At 54.3% G+C, this 17,944-nt stretch overlaps 1 protein-coding gene across 3 annotated transcripts in view; it reads right to left on the reverse strand.

Annotated features, from left to right (window-relative positions):
• LOC119525977 (P2Y purinoceptor 8-like) overlaps window positions 1-2,363 on the reverse strand; it is a 63,071-nt gene extending 60,708 nt beyond the window's left edge. For all 3 annotated transcript variants that reach the window (XM_037824752.1, XM_037824748.1, XM_037824749.1), the window contains exon 1: window positions 1,954-2,363. The gene's annotated coding sequence lies outside the window, so the exon portion shown is untranslated. The remainder of the gene's footprint in view (window positions 1-1,953) is intronic.
• Between the last annotated feature and the right edge of the window lie 15,581 nt (window positions 2,364-17,944).

Raw genomic sequence — 17,944 nt, forward strand, 5'->3', positions numbered from 1 at the left:
GAGTGACCACATCCTGCAGCAGCAAAGGTGGGGCCGTGTCATGCTGGGGAGCCACACCGGGGCCATGCTGGGGAGCTGGGGCCACACTGGGGGACATGCCAGGGAGTTGGGGCTGTGTCGGAGAACCATGTCTCCTTAACCCACCTCATTGTTTCTCCCTGCACAGCAGAGTACTCGTCAGATCTCTCCTTGTGGGTCCCTTTTTATTGTTATTTGCCTAAGCCAGGACAAGTGGAGGTGACAGTCACGTGGTTAGGACAGAATGAGGTGATACATCAGGGCATGTGTCTGGGTATACAGCCAGTGCACAAGTATTGACTCACAGCCTGTTTTCCAACAAACACTTCCTCCCTGTGACACAGCACTTGCTTTACAGACACAGAATCCGAAATTCAGAGAGCACAAGCTTCTGGCCTGAGATGAGCCAGCCCTGGGGGTCAGCACAGAGAATGGAACCCAAGTCCACCAGCCCTTCTATGGTCCTTCCCGCTGGCCACAGTGGGACAAGGGCGCAAAGACAGTGGGTGCCACCCTTGGGACTTTCTGCACTCATAGACAGAAGTCTGTGTTGGAAGTCACCATCTCCCTCCAAAGCTGAATCTGCTGCTCCCTCCCAATGAACATGGATGTGGTATCCATCTGTCTATCCATTCCTGGAGGATGTGGACACAGATGCAGGGACATCACTGGGGAAGCACAGTGAGGCATCTCTCTGTGCTAATGTGCAGGGCTGCCCATCCCCCACAGTGCTGCTTGGACCTGGGGTGGGGTCTTCACCTGGCAGAGGAAGAGGAGGGTGCTGCCAGGTGGGTGTTTTGCCTTCTGACCCTCTGCATGTCTCTCTGTCTGTCCCTCCTCCCTCTGTGTGTCCGTCTGTCTGTCCCTCCTCCTTCTGTGTGTCCCTCTGTCTGCCTTCCTTCTGTCTGCCCTTCTGTCTGCCCTCCTCCTCTGTCTCTATGTCTCTCCTCCCATGGTCCCTGTGCTGCCAAGCACAGGCTGTTGCAGACGACCTCTGGGTGGACGTCCTCATGCTTTGCAAACACTGACTTGGTGTCCATGTGTGTCTCCTCCCCACTGCTCCCCACATTCCCTGCCCCACGTGTCCTCTCAGGGCAAGGACTCTGAGATTCAGGGGGCCTTGAGTGATCTCTCCAAGTACCCTGGAACTCACCCGCCTTTATCTCAGGAAATGCCCAAATGAAAATAACATTTTTTTCAATGTGGAAAATGTTTGAAGTGAAAAAAGCAGATCCTAAAAGTACCCAGTCACATGTGCCAGCTCAACAGAGAAAATGCACATATTGGTCGACTTCTCAACAGATGGTGAGAAACACGGAGGCTCTGGCTGGGCAGAGATTTAGCCCCAATTTGCAGCTTCCTCCTTGGCAACATCCCCAGAGTTTAGCTTCTGACTACACATGTGACAGACTTGACAAACACAAGGAAAACCCTTTCTGTGTTTGAAAAGACAAAACACGATGCTTGGTTTCCCCTCTTCCATGTGCCCAAACTACTACAGACAGCCTCTGCTCATAACCTGGAGGTCCCAGGCCAGCAGCCTACCCCACGGGGTCACCTTTTCTCAAGACCCTTCCCAAGATATGAAATATGACGAGCTCAGATATCTACATGAGCGCGTGCAAACTGGGTACGGCAGAGGTCTTGAGGCTGTCACCAGTTGCTTTCACTGTGAAAGTCCCCTCCCCTCTCACTTTCCAGCCCGTTAATCCCTGGGGAGCATTTAAAGCAGTGCATCTTTGCCAGCTGGGGCTTTTGGGCATTGCCTGCTAAGGGGCTCTGCAAAGCATTCAAATCCTTTTGCCTGCACCACCCAGAAGAGAACACAGCCTAGACCCTCCTTCACACCGTCCACACACTTGTCCCCTCCATGCCCGTCCCATGGCCCCTCTCTAATCCTTTGACCATGCACGCGAGAAAAGCAACAGTGCTCACCTGAAGCAGCTGCAACAGGCTCGAGAATGTCAGGGTGACGGGCTCAGAAAACGCCGCTGACGGCTGCTCCCCGGATGCAGACTTGGGAAGCCGCAGGCTGTTTTGCAAGCCCCGGCGCTCCGCCGCGCTTCTCCGTCAGCCCCGCGTCAGCAGGCGGGTGCCGTCGAGGCGGCCGCGGCACCCCTCAGCCCTCTGCAGACTCAGCATCTTGCCGTCCCCTTCGAATGCAAATACAGCGTCCCCCCGTGAGCAGGCAACTGTAGTGCGGACGCCCAGTCTAGGTGCAGAGGATGCCTATTTTGAAATTTCCTGTTTAACCGCCTCTCTGGTGGAAGGCAGACCCACTGGAGCTCGCCATGCAGCGGCTTTAACCGCCTGGAGCTCCCGCCTCCCCGTCGCCATTTGCCGGGGAGCCCTGCCTGGGGCGGGTGACGGCCCCGCAGCCGAGACCTCAAGAGCTGGTTTCTGGAGGATGTGGGCGTGTCGGGGCTCCTAGGTGTGCTTTCCCCTTACAGAAAACCGTTAGACCCAGGGAGGCAGGAAGAGCCGTTTCGCTGATTTTAAAGGATGTGCTGAACTTACGTTGCATTCCCAGACGGAACAAATTCCTGTTTTATTTTTAAATAAAAAAAGAGGAAAACATGAGAACAGAACTTATTTCCCTCTAGAATTTAGAACTGTACAGACCGTGCCATCTTGCGGTATGTGGCAGGAATGTGACATGCTGAACGGCTCAGGAAAGCAAATATCCACTCACCAAGAAGCCCCCCATGGATATTGGGGTGCTGTCCCACCTCCCACAAGGAGTTTCAGGTGCACCCCAGGCCATCCACGTTTCAGGAGAACTGCTTGTTCTCAGAAGCTCATGGTTACGCTAGTGGAGATGGAAACCCCCACAGGAACCTAGACACACACAGAAATAAACACACTAATGTCACCGAAACTTGTCCTTTCAGGGAAAAGAGTGACAGTACCAGAAAGATTCCTTGGAGAGTCAGGTTCAACCCTTTGGTACCTGTAACTGTGCACAAGTGTTTGGTGCAAAGAGCAGGACGTTCTTCCCTGGGGATGAGAAGCCTTTTCTAACCTGCCAAGCAAAGGTTGTGAACCTCTGAGAGGCTCCAAAGTCAGCAAAATGAGTGGAAAGAATGAAAACATTCAGACTCCTACCCCGGGGTTTACCAGAGGCAGACGTGCTGGGGATATGGCGTCCTTGTGTTTTTAGAATCTTTGCAGCCAAGGGAAGGGGAGATGCTGGGCATGTATGGTGATGCTTGTCTGAAGGAGAGATCGAGGGGAGGTGGTGATGGGCTCTGAGCAGAACTCTCTTCATCCGATGATTCTCACTGATCTTTGGACCCAGGAGGCCAAGTTTTAAGGGTGAGCTGGGTGGGCACATCCAGGATAGCCCAGGACTCTGCTCTGTGCCATAATGCACTGGGACAGGCACCCCTGGGGCTAGGGAAAATAATTCCCAATGAGCAATTATGAAACCTCAACATGAACTGAGAGCCCTTCCTGCAATTGTCTTTTAAGTGCCAGGCTTGGCATTTGTCCTCACAAGACACAAAAGAACGTGCGCTCCTGGAGCAGACTTGCTTTCCTTGGATTAGGAGAGTTGGCCAGACCTGCTGCTTGGAAATTGCTGACTCATGTCCAAAGGTTCATTTTGGAAAAGCCTGGCACGGGGGGCCTTCACAGCTGCTTAGGGGCTGTTGAGCTGACAGGGTGCTGGGAGGGATGTGGCATGGTCCCCGCCAGGCTATGGGGGTGGGAAGGAGAGCCTGCAAGCTTGGGTTGCAGTGGCTTAGAAATGCAGAGGTGAGGCCATGAGGTAGATGGGAGCAGACAGATGAGAGCAGAGCCATGTGCTTCTGGGGCTCCCCCCACCCCACATGAGGCCCGTCCCCAGCTGTGCTCATGGAGGGAGCACCAGACCTCAACCCTGTGCTGGAACGTGGGTGCAGCTGGGTCCTGATCTGGCCGGCTCTGGGGGCCCCTGATCCTGCCCCCCACCCCATCCTGATCTCAAAGTCCAGACACGCCAGGAGACCCACCTGAGAAGGAGGCTCTGACTCCTTTGGATCTGGTCTGAACCTCCTCTGTGGACTGGCCCAAGCCCCCAGCTGGGACCTCAACCAGAGGAGCTGGGGCTTCCACTGAGAAAACATTAGTGGTCAGGAGTCCAGAAAGCAAATGTCCACTAGAGGGGAACACAGGATCCCATGAGAGGGACATCCCTACAGAAGGGACAGCAGGACCCCAGGACCAGGATGTCCCTATGGAAGGGTGAGCGGGACCTCAGGAGAGGGATGTCTTATGGAAGGGACAGTAGGACCCCATGGTGGGGGTGTTTCCCTACAGAAGGGACAGCAAAACCCTAGGAAGGGGACATCTCTATGGAAGGTACAGCAGGACCCCAAGGGGGAGATGTCCTATAGAAGGGACAGCAGGACCCCACAGTGGGAGGATGTCCCTACAGAAGGGACAGTGGGACCCAAGGACAGTGATGTCCCTATGGAAAGGACAGCAGGATTCTACAGTGGGAGGATGTCCCTGCAGAAGGGACAGTGGGACCCAAGGACAGTGAAGTCCCTATGGAAAGGACAGCAGGATTCTACAGTAGGGGAACATCCTATGGAAGGGACAGTGGGCCCCCACAGTGGGAGGATGTCCATACAGAAGGGGCAGTGGAACTCAGAAGAGGAACATCCCTGCAGAAGGGACAGTGGGACCCTACAGGGGGGACATTCCTATGGAAGGGACAGCAGGACCCCATGGTGGGGGACATCCCTATTGAAGGCTGAGTCAACACTTGAATGATTCTGAGAAGCAGAACCTGAAGGCAATTAGAGAAGACCAGAGCTAGACCCCATAGCATGTATGAGGCATAGGATTTTGGTGTTTTTTTTTAGGCAGCTGTGTCTCTTTCAGGATTAGCTGCTGCAGGACTCCCTGCAGCTCTCTGGGCTTCAGTTTCCTCACCGCTAACATGAAGAAGTGGGACTAACTGACACCTTGTCCCCTTGCTTCTCCAGTGGGGCCTGGCATGGGCTGCCTATGATAACACCCACCCACCAAGAGTTAAGTGTGAAGAGCTGGTTGTGGAAGCTCTCATCAGGGTCAGTAGGTAATTATCACGATTCTCTTATACCAGATGCACCCCAGAACCTCATAGGGGGCCCTGATTTCTTAGTGGGTTGTGGCTCCTGAGCAGGGCTGGGCAAACTTCTCCTGTAAAGCTCCAGAGAGCAAATATTTGAAGCTCTGTGCACCAAATATTCTCCATCAAGACATCTCAACTCTGCCATGGACAGTAGGAAAAAGTGTGTGCATCCTGTGTGCCAATAAAGCTTTATTTACACAAGCAGGCAGGGGGCAGGGGTTTTCCAAGCTCTACTGTCTACACGTGGTTGCCTTGTTGGGGTATGTCAGGCTCAGAAGTAGCAAGGTGGGACCTACAGACCATGAGGTTTCTCAATCCCAGGAAGCTGTGTGTGGGCATTGCAGGGAACTGGACTCATGGTCCTCAGTGATTTCCAGGGTGTTCCAAGCTCCAAAAGTTCAAGCTCACCACTGTGGAGGTCGGCTGTGCTCTAGCTGACTGGGGCGGCTGGGTCAGGACTGTTGGGCATGTTCGCAGGACAGGTGGAGGGAAACAGGATGTCCCAAGGACCCAAGGGAGGTTGGAGCCTCAAAACCTGGAAGGAGTAATGGAAATCTGGCAGGTTCCCAAGAAGGGAAGGATCAGAAGACCAAAATAGCAATCCCAGGTGGCCTGAGGCTGCCTGAGATTGGGGTCTGAGTGCCTCCAGGGAGGCTCTTTTAGGTCTGCTGTGCATTGGTGGGTTCCAGGTCTGTTAACCCAAAGGGTGGAGAGAGAGAGACATGATGCCAGGCGGTGGCTGGGGCCTGGCTGAGTCAGTACCATCGTTTCCTGGGTGTGACAAACACCTTCCATGGAGAGTGGGGGAAGAGAGCCCTGCAGCCCCCTGCCAGCCAGCCCTCTCCTTCCTCCAGAGAGACAGAGCTTGGGGTTGGGCAGGGCGTTTACCAGGGTAAGGGGTGCCCTTGGCAGACTGAGGGGCTGGAAGCTTGTCTGTCCAAGCCAATGGGTTAAATGTCATTCTACTAGCAGGACCTGGGGTATGTATGTGTTGGGAGTTAAAGGGACGCTGATCCAGGTTGCTAGAGCTGCCATTATGCAAAATACCAGAAATGGATTGGCTTTTATAAAGGGGATTTTATTTGGTTGCAAATTTACAGTCTTAAGGCCATAAAAGTGTCCACACTAAGGCATCAACAAGAGGACACCTTCACTGAAGAAAGGCTGATGGTGTCTTGAACACCTCTGTCAGCTGCGAAGGCACGTGGCTGGCATCTTCTTCCTTTTCTCCTAGGTTGTGTTTCAAAACGGCTTTCTCCAAAATGTCTCTGGGCATCTGTCTCTCTTAGCTTTTCTGGAGGAAACTCTGGGCCAGCATCTCAAAAGCATCAGCAAACATCTGGGTCTGCTCCTTTTAAAGGACTCCAGTAAACTAATCATAACCTACCCTGAGTGGGTGGGTTCACATCTCCATGGAAATAATGTAATCAAAGGTCTCACCCACAGTTCGGTTGATCAAATCTCTGTGGAAACAATCAAAATGTTCTACCCAATGAAATTGGATTAAAAGATCATGATTTTCTGGGGGACATGGTATATCCAAACTGGCACAGTGGCCCCCCAAAAAAGACATGTCCACATCCTAACCCCTGGTACCTGAGAATGGGGCCTTATTTGGAAATAGGCTCTTTGTAGAGTATCCAGGATTATCTGTGCAGGCCCTAAATCCAATGACAAGTGTCTTATAGAGACACATGGAGCAGGAGAAGGCAGTGAAGACAGAGGCAGAGCTGGGGTGATGCAGCCACAAGAAAGGAGCACCTGGGGCCACAAGGAACTGGAAGAGGCAGGAATTTCCCTCCTCTGGAGCCTCAGGAAGGAGCACAGCTCTGCACAGACCTTGACTTTGGACTTCTGGCCTCCAGAATGGTGAGAGAGATGAGTTCTGAGGTTTTAAGCCTCCTGGTTTGTGGTAATTTACAGCAGCTGCAGAAACTCATATGGTTTGGGAGTGTGGGAAAGTCTGACTCACAAGTCATGGGAGGACTTCTGTTGGGGCAGTAGGAGGGATGTGGGGAGGGGCTGCAGGTAATGTTCAAAGGAGGTGGGGGTGGGCAGGAGACCTAGAAAGCCTCCTCTTGGCTGTTGGACAGCCAGTCTTCCTGGGCTGTAGTTTGCATTCTCCCTAAATGTCCAAGGATAGGATTGGGCATAACTGGTTTCTCTGGCAGGTGATCCAGCAGTGGACAAGTGAGGGAGAGGGCAATGGGGGCAGTGGTGTGCGGTCGCGTTTGCTGCTTCGTGGGGGGGGGGGGGGCGGCCGGTTGCTGAACCCTCGGCTCTCGGCGTTGCTCTGAGGGTACCGGCGGCGGGGGCTCTTTCCCGGAGGCGAGGGCGAGGCGGGGGACTGGGCCCTAGTCCCCGGCGGAGGCGTGCAAGGAGGGCGGCGAGAAGGAGCAGGCGGGACACGGTACTTTGAGGGTGTGGAAAACCAAGAGAGAGAGAGAGAGCTTTATTAGGGGAGAGCACCAGCTTATATTGGGTGATTAGGGGGCGGGGTAGCTGTAGAGGTCAAAGGCTTGGATTGGTTCAGAGAGGGTGCAGAGGTTGATAGACAGGGGGCGGGAGTTGTTCCGGTAACTGAGCATGCTCACTAGAGGTGGGGGAGTTGCTCTGGCAACGAGGAGTGTCCGAGCAGGACAAGGGGGTGGGGAAAAGGCGGTTCCTTCCGGCAAGCCTCCCCCAACAGTGGTATTTTGGGTGAGGAAATGGGGCCTGCCTCCGGCCTCACTTTCCCAGGCCCGGGGGGCTGTGGAGGGCGCTGTCGCCCGTGCCCACCACCCTCCCCAGGGGCGGATCCGGTCCCCTGGCCCAGGCCCGCCAAGTCGAAGCACGTAATCAGTGTCCCGCATTTCCCCCTTCTTTTCAAAATTAAAGGGAGAAGCTTACCGGAGAGGTCCGCCAAGGGATGAGGGAAGGGGACGGTTGGGGAGGGGAAAAAGGGGTAGACGGTGGCTCAGCAAGGCTGGAGCTCAGCGTTGGTGTGGCGCCCGGGTGCTCGACAAGGGCCTTGCTGGTAGCGGGCTGGGCGAAAGTTTAGAGAAGCTGGAGCTCGGGGTTGATACGAGGTTCAGGCGATTGAGAAGGGCCTCGCGGTCGACGGGTTGACCGGTGGCGGCGAGGTCGCTGAGGGTTGGTTGTCATCTTGGAGTAGGCAGCGTTAGAGGTGGCGAGTCGCTGGTACTGAACTTGCACGAACGAGGAAAAAATAGCATCCGTTTGTTTCCTTACAAGCTGGACAATTCTGCGGATAATGCAGGGTCCTAAAGTGAGAGCTAGAATAATCATTAGTAGGGGGCCGAGGAGAGGGAGGAGGTATGGGAGGAGGGGGGTAAAGATGTGGGACCAATAGCTGGTGGCTTCACGGTCTTTTTTGCGTTGTTCCAGTCCCTCTCGGACCTTCTTTAGGCTGTCTTTGGCGAGACCTGTGGAATTGGCATATACACAGCACTCTTCTCCTAGGGCGGCGCAGAGGCCCCCTTCTTTGAGGAGGAGAAGGTCGAGACCTCGGCGGTTTTGGAGCACTACCTCAGAGAGGGAATTGACAGAATTTTTAAGATGGGAAATAGCGTTTTGTAGGTGACGAATGTCCTCGTCAACAGCCACCCGGAGGTGAGTTAGGGCGGAGCCTTGACTGGCTAATGCAGTGATTCCGGTGCCAGCGCCTGCAAGACCTAGGAGGGAGGCAATTGTGAGGGCGGTGATGGGGTCTCGCTTTTGCATAAGGGCGGGATCTGCAGTTCTTTCCAGGCGGAGGAAGAAGTCTTCCTCACTGTGGTATAGGACCCTAGGGATGAGGACAATCAAGAGGCAAGTTTCATGAGTTGTATTCAGGGTTTGTACATTAAGGCAGGGGGTAAGTCCTGTAGAGGAGCAGAGCCATTGAGAGGAGTTGTGGGGAATAAGAAACTTGGCAGAGCTGCTGGGAGAGGAGTAGTTGGCACAAGCTGTGAGGCTGGGAGAGTTACTCGAGCGAGGGCGGATGCACTTTCCTGTAAAGGAGACTGAATGAAAGGTTAAGGGGACGGCAGAGGTATTCCAATTGCATTCCGAAGGGCTGTCCTCTGTGTTTTCTGAAAAGGAGAGGTTGGAGGCAATTGGCTCATACAGGGGGGAGGAAGTGGAGAGGCAAAGCCAAGAAGAGGAGGTAAGATTGGGGTTGGAGGAATTCACTGAGGCGAAGGCCACTTGGATAAGGCCGAGGAGGGGAGAGGAGTAACGAGAGGGAGGTAGGAAAGGTTGGGGTGGTGGGGTTGGCGATGCGTTGTTTGCAGCTGAGGTGCGGCTGGTTGGAGCTGAGGTGCGGCTGGAGGGCTGTGGAAAAAGGGGGTTCACTCGGACTGGGGTCCAGGCCCAGATGTACTGTTGTCATCTGGTGCACCAGGTTGCGGAGACGACGGCGTTCTCGTCTCGTTAGATGCGTGGTTGCTGGTGGCGGGCCAGATTGCCCTTCCTGGGATCCAGATTGGTTGCGCTGCATCATCTGGGAAAACACAAGCAAACCCGCGCCCCTGGGCGAGGAGTGGGGAGGGACCCTTCCAGGCATTATTCTCTGGGTCCTTCCAGTAAACCATCGGGGCCTGGGTGGGCCTATACGAGGGCCCCCAATGTTTATGTAGGGGCGAAAGCCCTTCCTTATTGAATGTGAGTAGATTAAGGTGAATAAGGGCTGCTATGATAAGGTCCCCTGGAGTTGCCTGGGGGAGCATTGCCCTTTCTTTTTCAATTTGTGTTTTTAAGCGGCGATGGACTGCTTCCACAATGGCTTGACCCTGAGGATTATAGGGGATGCCGAAATGATGGGTAATGTTATATAACTGAAGAAAGGCTGCAAAGGAGGCACTGCGATAGGCAGGCCCATTGTCTGTTTTTAGGTCCCAGGGGACTCCCATGAAGAGAATTCCTTGTCTCAGGGCCTTGATACAGTGTTTGGCCGTTTCCCCGGCGAGGGGGACTGCATAACACATGGCCGAGAAGGTGTCAATCATTACATGTACATACTTGAGGCGCCCAAAGGACGGAACATGAGTTACATCCATTTGCCATCTAGAATTGGGTTTTAGGCCTCGTGGGTTGACTCCCTGAGGTTGCAAGGGGCCAAGCGGCGCAAAGGGCGCACAAGTTGCACAATTGCGGACAAGATGTTTACAGGTGTCTAGGGGGAGGCCACATAAATGATGCAATATGACGTAGCCGAAAAGTGAAACCTGGAATGCAATAACTTGGCCTGGTTAACAGCATCCCCCGGAGGGGCTGCCGTGTGGGTTAGCATAGCTTGGGTAGTCTGAGCTGAGACCGCTTGGTCTACTATACTATTGCCATTAGCCAGGGGCCCCGGAAGGCCTGAATGACTACGAATGTGGCTAATGAACCAAGGATCCTGTCGATGCTCCAGGATGCTCCTGAGGGTAGAAAGTGCTTTATTAATGGCCGAGTCTCCCGGGAAAAAGGTGGAGAACGCGAGGACTCGGCAGACCTGATACGTGTAGAGGCTGTCTGTGAAAATGTTTACTGGGTGGTTGCAGTGGGCGTTTAGCGCGTATGACACCGCCAGAATTTCCCCCACTTGGACTGAATGAAGGTTGACATAACTGAATAGGCGGGGTTCCGGGTGGTCCTGGGAATAAGAGAGGAAGGCAAAACGGGTTTTGGAGGCGTCAGTGAAGACGGTAGTGGCACCCGGGATGGGTGCAGAGGAGGGGAAAGGATGGAAGGGGCTGCGGAAGGGAAGCTTGGCGAGCCCCTGTAACAGTCGATGGCTAGGATAATGACAGCTGAATTCCCCCTGAAATCCTTCTAAGAGGATTTGCATGTCTGGGTTATCACGTATAAGCAGGCGAGTTTGGCCTGCGTCCAGGGGCCAGATAATTTTTTCCGGCGGCGCTCCAAATACATGAACAGCCAGAGTGACTAGATCTGAAGCTAGGCTGATCCAAAGCCGCACTGCGGGGCAAATTTTCCTAAGCCGGCTTTTAGCAGGGTGCACTCAAAGTAGAGGGCCTGGCACGGGAGTGGGGGTAGGGGCAGCGCTGTCCTAAGGGTTGCCTTGAGGTGTAGAAGGCAGCCAGGGGTTGTTAGTCGGCAGGGTGGGAGGAGTAGCGGTAACTGCCGGTAGCGGCTCCGAGGGGGAGCTTGTCGAAGGGGGAGGCGGAAGTGGGAGGCCCCAAGCGTCGCAAGATGGCGGCGCAGTGGGCGTGGCTACGACACAAGATGGTGGACCAGCCCCGCCCTGTGAAAGGGCGGGGTCCAAGGCACAAGATGGCGGACTAGCTCCGCCCTGTGAAAGGGCGGGGTTTAAGGCATAAGATGGCGGACTAGCTCCGCCCTGTGAAAGGGCGGGGTCTAAGGCATAAGATGGCGGACTAGCTCCGCCCTATGAAAGGGCGGGGCCTAAGGCATAAGATGGCGGACTAACTCCGCCCTGTGAAAGGGCGGGGCCTAAGGCATAAGATGGCGGACTAACTCCGCCCTATGAAAGGGCAGGGCCTAAGGCGTAAGATGGCAGACTAGCTCCGCCCTTTGAAAGGGCGGGGTAAAGCGCATGCGGTTTCCGGTCTGGCTTAGGGCTGACGTCATCACTAGAGCACTTCCTCCCCTCAGTAGAAGAAGAAGGAGGAAGTTCGCCATTTTGAAGCAGTCTGGGGGGGCAGTTGCAAAGAGGTACAGGGCGCCAAACAAAGAGAGAAAGACAGAAAGGAGGACAGCAAAGTAATGGAGGGGAAGAGGGAGAGCGTTAGGAAGAATGGGGGTTATAGAAGAAAAGAAGGAGAGGCAGCCGGGATAACTGGGGAAGGGAGGAGCGGCTCCGGAGCGGCGAGGGAGAGGCGGCCCCTAACACGGAGCGGCGAGGGAGAGGCGGCCCCTAACGCGGAGCGGCGAGGGAAAAGCGGCTCCGGGAGCGGCGAAGGAGAGGCGGCCCTTACCTTGCAGGCGAGGAGAAGGGAAGCTGGAGAGGCGTCCGGGCGAGCGGGCGACCTGCTAAACCGTCGTGTGGAGAATTCCTCACACGGGGCACCAGTTGCGGTCGCGTTTGCTGCTTCGTGGGGGGGGGGGGGCGGCCGGTTGCTGAACCCTCGGCTCTCGGCGTTGCTCTGAGGGTACCGGCGGCGGGGGCTCTTTCCCGGAGGCGAGGGCGAGGCGGGGGACTGGGCCCTAGTCCCCGGCGGAGGCGTGCAAGGAGGGCGGCGAGAAGGAGCAGGCGGGACACGGTACTTTGAGGGTGTGGAAAACCAAGAGAGAGAGAGAGAGAGAGAGCTTTATTAGGGGAGAGCACCAGCTTATATTGGGTGATTAGGGGGCGGGGTAGCTGTAGAGGTCAAAGGCTTGGATTGGTTCAGAGAGGGTGCAGAGGTTGATAGACAGGGGGCGGGAGTTGTTCCGGTAACTGAGCATGCTCACTAGAGGTGGGGGAGTTGCTCTGGCAACGAGGAGTGTCCGAGCAGGACAAGGGGGTGGGGAAAAGGCGGTTCCTTCCGGCAAGCCTCCCCCAACAGTGGTATTTTGGGTGAGGAAATGGGGCCTGCCTCCGGCCTCACTTTCCCAGGCCCGGGGGGCTGTGGAGGGCGCTGTCGCCCGTGCCCACCACCCTCCCCAGGGGCGGATCCGGTCCCCTGGCCCAGGCCCGCCAAGTCGAAGCACGTAATCAGTGTCCCGCAGTGGTGTCATGAGAAGGTTACGGATTTGGGAAACTGAAGCTGGTTCCTGCTGGGATCCTGTCGGACAAGAGGGAGTACTGTCCCCCTGAGGGTTGGGGAGACTGGGGTGTTGCGTCTGAGTGAGTTCTGCAGAGCAGGAGGCAGACAAGCAGACTGGTGTGAGTGGTCAGGAGCTGTGCAGCACCGTGGCTGCAGGGGACTGCTGGGCTTGGCAAGGAGCCGGGAGATTTCTGTCCAGGGAGGTCAATCCCTTTCCTCCCCCATAGGTCTCGTCTGAGCCTTTCAGGATGGAGGGAAGGCACCAGGCACTGGGGGTCTGGAGGTGTCTTGGTGTGATGGGGTTGCCCCATCTTTGTCAGCCCAGAAGAGGTGAGTGAGGGCACTTTGTGGACTGCCCCCAAGCACAGGGGAGCCCCATGGGGCGTGGCAGCCAGCAGGGTCCCCTGCACCCCTGGGGGAGTGCTCTCTGCACCATACCCTCATCCAGGAGCTCAGGGTTCTGCTCACGGGTGGCTGGAAGGCTTCCCATGAGCACTGAGTGTCCAGAGCTCTTCCAACAGGGGACTTTCCCAGTCTCCACCCCCTGACTTTCCCATTTTGCCACTAAGTTATCAAAGGTTGGAACGGTGGAAATGAAGGCTCAAAGAATTCCCACTGTTTGCCCAAATCATGGAGTGGTGCCAGCCCACAGCACATGGCCATCCTTAGGATGCTATGATTCTCCTCATGGAGGATTCCATCCTGGATCTCTTGGCAGCCCCAGCCCTGCACTCTCCATCTCCCACCCCTGCTGCCAGTCCTTCTGTCCTTCCCACAACTCCTGTTACCTTTGAACAGACCGCATCTCTTATGTAATTGCTCTGTTTCTGCCTCTGCACTGAGGCAGAGAACTGTCCTCCAGCTCCTAGAACAAGGCTTGGCCCCTGGAAGGTGCCCTGTAAATACCTGTTGAGTGGAGAATGGATGGAAGAGAGATGGACAGATGGATGACGGACGGCTTTGATAGAGGCTGATCTTAGCCTCCTGGGACAGCCATGACAAGGCACCACAAACTGGGTGTGTCAAAACAACAGAAATTTATTCTCTTGCCAGCTTCTGCTCGTGGTTGGCCCTCCTTGGTGCTTTTGGCTTGTGGCTCCATCACTCCAATCCCTGCCCCATCTTCCCTCTTTCTCTGTCTCTTGGATTTAGGGTCCCTGCCTCCCAACTCCATTGTAACCTCATTTGATCTTTACTCATTCCATCTGCTAACAACCCTATTTACAAATAAGGTCATCTTCATGGGGCTAAGGAGCTGACCCACAAATGTCTTTTGGGGGTCACACTTCACCCTATGACACCTGTGCTGGTTGGGGATCCTGTCTTGGATTGGGAAGGTTTTGCTCCATCAGCTGCAATGCAGCCCCCCAAGCTCACCGTCCTTCCCACTGTGCTCATTTCTGGATGTCTCTGCTGAGCCTCTGTGGTGGTCTTGCAGGGTCCAGCAGCCCCCAGCAGGGGCTTCTGCCTTCCCGGGTACATGCCCTGTCCTCTGTCTTCAAAGCTAGCAGTGGAGCGTCTCCCTCTCTCTCTCTGACTCTGACCCTCCTGCCTCCCTCACAAAGTACCCCAAGATGACATTGGGCCACTGAGATAATCCAGGAAAACCTCCCCAGCTTAGGATCTGTAGCCTCATCACATAAGCGAGTCTCTTTTCCGTGGTTGGTGGCCTAGTCACAGGTGATAGGGATGGAAGGTGGCCATCTTTGGTGGCCTGTTGATCAGCTGACCACAGACCTAGACTGAGGCTGTGAGGAGGGGTCTGCAGTGTGAAGGCAGCCAGGAAGCCTGCTAGGTGGGTCCTGTGCTGATCTGTAAGTGACGAGGACACCAAGGCAAGTGAGCTACTTTGGGATTTGGGACTGAGTCCTCGACAGATAGTATAGCCAGTTTCAGCAACAGATGAAATGGCTCAGTTCCAGGGAAACTTGCTTTAGGCCAGGTCCCTTCCAAGGCCACAGGAAGGTGAAGAGGATATTTCCAAGTGGAGCTCAATCTTCCCTTGTAGGTGGACTAAAGCTTTGTTGAACTGGGCAAAAGGGCAGGAACCCCTTGTCCCAGCTTGGTTTCCAGGACAAGCAGACACCCCTAGAAACCCTCTAAGAGGTGGGCTCCTCTTTGGATGCATACTTCTTTCCTGTTCCCAAAGGGAGGGAAGGGAATCCTTCTTCATGGCAGATGGATGTGACTTAAAGCTGGAGAAGGGTTTCTCATCTCTCCACACAAAACAACCATCACTTAAGGATGCTTTTAACAGGAAGCAGTGAAAAACAGTGGCTTAACACTGAAGGGGATTTTATTATTCCCTTAACAACAAATCCATATTTGAAGCTCTTTTTACTGTTCCCCTCCACAGTCCTTAGAAACTTAGCATCCTCAACGTTGTGTCCTTGTGGTCCAAAGTGGCTGCCAGAGCACCGGACATTACATCTGCATTCAGGGCAGAGGAAATGGAAGATGCTCTATTAGTCTCCTGTGCTTTTGCCAGGAAGCACCAACATTCTCAGCATCACTTCAGCCAACTTCCTGGCAGGCGACATTGCTCAGAATGGGAACTTGTAGCCATCCCCCAGCCAAGGGACACCGGGACCCCCCAGGACACGGAAGAGGCAGGGAGGATCCTTTCCTGGAGCCTCTGGGGGAAGCACAGCTCTGCTGACACCATGACTTTGGGCTTCTGATCTACATAACAGTAAGAAATTAGTTTTCTGTGGTTTTGAACCACCCAGTTTGTGGTGATTGGTTACGGCAGGCACAGGAAACGCACACAAAGGGGCTGCTCCAGGATGCTGGAACAGGCATCAGGTCACTGCCCAGCCCCTTTCCTCACCCCCCCTTCCTCTCCCCCACCCTTCCTCACCCTCACCCCTTTCCTTGTTCCCTCCCCTTTTCTCACTCCCCTCTGCCCCTTCCTCTCTTCTCTCCCCCCTTCCCTCCCCTTCCTTCTTCTTTCCCCTCCCCTCTTCTTCTCCTCCCATTTTTCTCACCTTCTCCTCTCTTCTCACTGCCCACTTCTGCCTCCTCCCCTCTTTTATCCCTCCCCACTTGTCTCCCCTGCTCTCTTCTCTGCTCCTCTGCAATGGCCAGGCTGGTTGCCAGGGCTTGTACAGAAGCCCTGAGGTCCCCTCCTGCTCCTGCAGCCTGTGAGGCCAGTGGGGGAAATGGGAGCAGGGCTGCGGGTGGGGGGCTGCCTCTTTAGCTCTGTTGCTACCTCTTTTCTCCCCTCCTTTGTCTGGGCTGCAGGGGGTGGGGTGCAGCCCTCTGACAAGGTGAGCTGTGACCTCCCAGGCTCCCCAGGGGGAGATAGTGTGTCCCACATGAGAGTCAGGTGGTGTGTGTGTGAATGTGTGTGTGTGTGTGTGTGTGTGTGTGTGTGTGTGTGTGTGTGTAAGGCAGGGGCAGAGCCTCCTGCAGAGTCTAGAAGACAAGGAGATGAAGATGTGCCCAAGGATGGCAGGGAAAAAGGGGTCTTCTGCCTTGGCTTGCTTTTGCACTTGTGTGTGATTGTGTGTGAGTGTGGGTGGGCATACATGAGCATCTGAGTGTGTGATTGCGTGAGAATGTACCTGTGAGTGTGTATTTGTGTGTGTGTTTATGAGTGCATCTGCATGTGTGTTTTTTCAAGATGAAACCCACATAACATGAAATTCACCATTTTAAAGTGCACAATCAGTGACATTTAGTACATTCACAATATCACACAACCACCACCTCTATCTGGTTCCAGAACATTTCCATCACCCCCAAAGGAGACCCATCCCCATCAGCAGTCACTCCCACCGCCCTTCCCCAGCCCCTGGAACCACTAACTGCTTTCCATCTCTACACATTTGCCTCTTCTGCACATTTCAAGTACATTGAGCCACACACCACGAGGATTTTTGAGTCTGGCTTCTTGCTGCAGCGTGTGTGAGAACTTCACTCCTTTTTCAGCTGGATTACTTCCCCTTGGATGGATGCACCAAGACTGATATGGATCCGTTCATCAGTTGGTGGGCACTTGAGTTGCTTTCGCCTTTGGGTGATTGTGAATAATGCTGCGATGGACATCGGTGTGCAAATGTCCATCACGTCCCTCTTTTGGTGCCCTTGGATCGGTGCCTAGGAGTGGCCTTGCCAGGTTCCCTGGTAACTCCACATTTAATTATTGCGACAGCTGCCAATCTACTCTCTCCAGCAGCTGCACCATTTTGCCCTCCGCCAGCTGTGGTGGTGGTGGGGGGGCTCAGATCTGCCGGCATCCTTGCTAGCCCTGTTCACCTTGTGTCGGAGGTAGGCAGAGCCCTAGGCTTGGCTGAAGCATGGTACAGGTGTGGGTTTTGGGCAGTTCAAAGCCAAGGAGCTTGCCCTCGGTGCACGTTGATGCCCAGTCTGACAGCACGGTGTGGGCAGATCTGCACCCCCTCAAGTCTGCAGGGAGCTCCCTCCTGCGTCTTCCAGCTTCTGGGGGCCCCCCTGGTTCTCCTTGGCTTGTGGCCACATCACCCCAAACTTGGCTCTGTCTCCAAGTGGCCTCTCCTCTGGGTGTCTCCTCATTTTCTAAGGATCTCAGGCTTTAGATTTAGCCCACCATCATCCAGGATGACCGCATCTTAATTAATTCTACCTGCAAAGACCGTTTTTCAGAGGAAGGTCACGTTCCCAGGGGCTGGAGGTGACAGAGTCAATGTGCATTTGGGGGAACAACATCCAACTCATAATATTATATAAAAATTAGTGCCAACTACAGCTGACAAGCCTGTCCTTGGCACGCTGTCCAAATCAAACCTGCACAGCCAGGCCCTTACCTGGTGTTCTACAGGTAGTTAAAGTCAAATGATGAGTGAGAGCATTTCTTTTTTTCCTAGAGTTTGTTATTTTGAAATTTTTCAAACCTTCAGAAAACTGACAAGACTAGTCAAAGGAACTCTGTGTGCCCTTTTTCTAGTTTGACCAATTGTTGGCATTTTACTGCATTTGCTTTATCTCTCACTCTCTATTCACACACACACAAACACTAAAATCTGAGCCATTTGAGAGTTGGTTGCAAAAATCATCCCAGTTCACCCTTAAGAACTACATATATCCTAAGGAAAGGGCTTTTTTTTTTAAAGCATAACCACAATATACTTCTTCTCATACATGGGAAATT

The sequence above is a fragment of the Choloepus didactylus genome, assembly GCF_015220235.1.
Source record: "Choloepus didactylus isolate mChoDid1 chromosome Y unlocalized genomic scaffold, mChoDid1.pri SUPER_Y_unloc6, whole genome shotgun sequence".
Classification (NCBI taxonomy): domain Eukaryota; kingdom Metazoa; phylum Chordata; class Mammalia; order Pilosa; family Megalonychidae; genus Choloepus; species Choloepus didactylus.